The sequence below is a fragment of the Homalodisca vitripennis genome, unplaced genomic scaffold, assembly GCF_021130785.1.
Source record: "Homalodisca vitripennis isolate AUS2020 unplaced genomic scaffold, UT_GWSS_2.1 ScUCBcl_3535;HRSCAF=9117, whole genome shotgun sequence".
Taxonomy (NCBI): domain Eukaryota; kingdom Metazoa; phylum Arthropoda; class Insecta; order Hemiptera; family Cicadellidae; genus Homalodisca; species Homalodisca vitripennis.
In genome coordinates, this window is record NW_025779641.1 from 31,626 (window position 1) to 35,412 (window position 3,787).

Consider the following 3,787-nt stretch of genomic DNA (forward strand, 5'->3'; position numbering starts at 1 on the left):
ACATATGATGTGACTTTACATGTTTTTTGGTTGTCAACTACAATAGTAACACATGGCTGTACCCAGACAGGGTCAGAGTCATGTATTCTTCATTCAAAAACTTATATATTACATGTTTTGATTTGAATCATTAGATGAAAAACTCATAATACAAGTAAAATATTTTATTTTCTACAATACAGGCCCATACTGAAAAAGTCAAGTCTTAAAGTATGTAATACATATATATTTTAAGTACGGATAGAAGCAGCACGGAGGATATTTTAACTATTATACAATAACAAATTTATTTTCTCTTATAATATATGTTACTGTAGTAAGTAAATATGGTAGTGTATTGAGTTTCCCACAATTAAGTGTGCGTCCGTGTATAAATAAAAACCTTTAGTATTTTTTCATTTTTGTTTGGCAATCTGTAGCAATATTTAAAACATATATTTTCTTCAAAATAAGTACTTATTTTTAAATTCACTAAGGGTAACTTTGTTTCATTAATTCTGTTTGGTATACTCCTTGCGGGACGTCCCCATGATATTACAGAAAACTGATAGTTCCTTCAAAAAGTAGATTTTTAGGTATAGTGTTGATGTACCAAATCTTGTTGATTTATCTGTTATTGTTCAGAAAATATTATACCTGTGCAGGACTTTATGTACACCCTGTGTATATATATATATATATATATATATATATATATATATATATAGTTTTAGTGTCTGCCATTGCAAATGAACTCTTTATCTAAATGATGAACTTATCTGATGGAATCTCTAATCAGGCTTTACCTTTAGGACCCTATTTTTTCTTTAAAACTATATATTTCATTTTTCTTAACAGAATGTTATTTTATGTTAGTATAAATTTGTAATACTCATATGATTTTGTCTTGGTACTAGTATTTTGTTTAGGAAATAAATAATTTATTCATTAATTTAGCTACAAGTTCATAAATTTCATATCAGTCTGAGTTTTTGCTTGAGAACTGAACACGTTATTATCTAACGTTACCACAAACATCCAATTTTTCTGGTTCACACTACGCTGAAACACTGCTTGCGTAGTTAAATTCTTGAAATATTTCATCTTCACTGTGGAGAGCCACCTTCAGTTAATCTGCTTTTTATTTAACGTCTGTTTGTCTGAAGATGGCTACCAAAAGCTAAGCTAAAATATCTCAAGAACATATTAATTTGTGTAAGCAATGCTTTGACCCAGTGGGAACTGGAAAACTTTGATGTTTAATCATGCCACCTGTCATGTAAGTCTAGAACTAAGATGATGTTTTATTCATCCCAATAGAGTAGGCATAATAGCAAATTCGTCAATTAACCCTTTTCAATCGGATTCTTACACAGGTTTACCCCCTCAGCTTGTAATTATTTTAGCAAATATTCAGTGAAAAACTAATTTATAGAAATCTAATGATTATAAAAGTATACAAGTTATTATATGTTTAATTTACTGTATCAAGCTAAAAAATATACTTCCACTAACTAGTTTTATATTTAAACAGGGTGTGATATCTTTCAAAACTATTTTACTGGTTGAAAACCACGATTTTTTCAACAGGTTTTGCAGTAGTACAATGTTTTCCCTACAACTTGTATGTTGAACGGCATCAGACATTACGATGATGTAATCTTTACTCTACTCCCAGCCGGTCTAAAGATTTTTCCGATTGGTGCTGTGATACTACGCCATTCTCAGAAACTAATAAAGTAATGACAGCTGCAGAATTTTTTTTGTAGGCAGTTACTCACATATTTTTAGCTGTTTTCATGTAAGTAACTTATATTTTGTTATAGAACACGCATTTTGTTTCTGATTTTGAAGTTATTCCTGAGTTAGAGAATGACGATTCTATTATTTACGAAAATATACAAAGTGATGATGACGACATTCTTCCGACAACCAGACATAACAGACAGTGACAGTGATGATAGTCTATGTCTTGGCCTATCAGCAAATAGTTGTGGTGACAATGGATTTTTGACAAGATTTGATCTGTTTATGAAGATCCTAATTTTTCTCATTCGCATTACACATTACTAGCTGGGATATAACCTTTAACACATGTTCCTAATATGGGTAAGGAAAATTGCAATGCAACAGAATGCTTTGTGATCGCAGCACCAATTGGAAACATCGAGGACCGGCTGAAAATAAAGTAAAATGACACCATCACAATGTCGGTTTGCTGTCTGACATATGAATTGTAAGGGTTTAAATACTTACTTTGGAATACATGTAGATAAATGGGGAATCTGTGAAATCAATTTTGGGAGAATTATAAAACCTACCACAGTGTATACTGTTATATTCAGTAAAACCTAAAATGTCTAACAAATTTCTTGTTTCTTTGATTTACGAAGTAAATTAAAGATACAACTGTGAACAAATCTTATTAAAGGAATATTAAATAAAACAACAAAATAAAAATTGTAATAATTTAATATTTTTTACAAAAATTATAAAAATATTAACACAGCTTAAGGCACTATATACATTTACAATTATGTTCAACTATATAAACATATTAATAGTTTACAAAAAGTATTGCAGTATACTTTTTAGGCATATTAGTTTTATTACAAATGTTTGTTACGGCTCTGTTTGTTCAAATTCATGATAAACTGTAATTGTAATATTTGTAGGCACTTAATTATAATTGGCACAACAATGAGCACACTCTAGTTTCTTGTATTACAACAACCAAAATCAGCCACAAAAAAAAAAAACTGAGTAAACCAAATAAGGGATTAAAATTAAAACAAAGCCATGTGAAATATTAATACTAATACTAAAATTATCAAAGAACTACCCTTTGAATGCCTCTTGTGTATTCCACGGGTCAATAAATTTTGGACCAACGGAAGCCACAAGAAATTTTCTTTCTACTATGAGTATACAAGTAAATTTCATTTAATGTAAAAAAATTAATAATTAATTCAAAATAATGTGAAAGATCTTTGCTTAACACTATTAGCAATTATTACATGTGATAAGAGCCAGAGCAATATGTTAGTAAACAAATTATATAAACAAATAAACTGTTGTCATATAATCAGTATTATTTTATTATGTAATACTACAAGTTAATACTAATTTGAGGAATTCTTCTATAATTAATTTTGTATCCAACGTAATGTAAATTATTTACATTATTTTCCTAACATTTTTCAATACATTGTTTCCCAGCTTGACATAGAAAAAGTGAGATAGAGATTTTACACAATAAACACTTTGAATTAATTTAAAAATAATAAATTAAAAATATTTACTAGGAAAATGCTAATTTAAAAACACTTTACTATATTTAGTAATTAAAAGTTATCATATTAAAGTATAATTTTTATATACTTTCAATTACCTTTAACAAGTGAATAATTTTTGGCACACTAGCCTATTTTGAATTTGGCACTTAAGTTTTAAAAGACACTCGGTGCTCATTACTCATGTATGGCACATAACCTATTAAAACCACTTTAGCACTCAAAGGGTTAAAAGATTTACCTTCAAAGAAAATTAACAGATTTCTCTTTGGTAAGTAACAATAAATAAAGTAATAACATCAAATTCAAGGCAAGGTAAGTAGTTCCGAAACTCAGTGTTTCATGGGAAAAAGTAATTCAATAAACTCTCAACAATCATTAAACAATTAAAATTAAAATAAATTGGACAGAATTAACTGGTATCCATGTTAAAAAAGATGTAAGCACAATAGAGTATTGTAACCCAAACAGATCTTAACGTTTGCTTTTGCTATTTTCTTCCAGGTTGACACGGG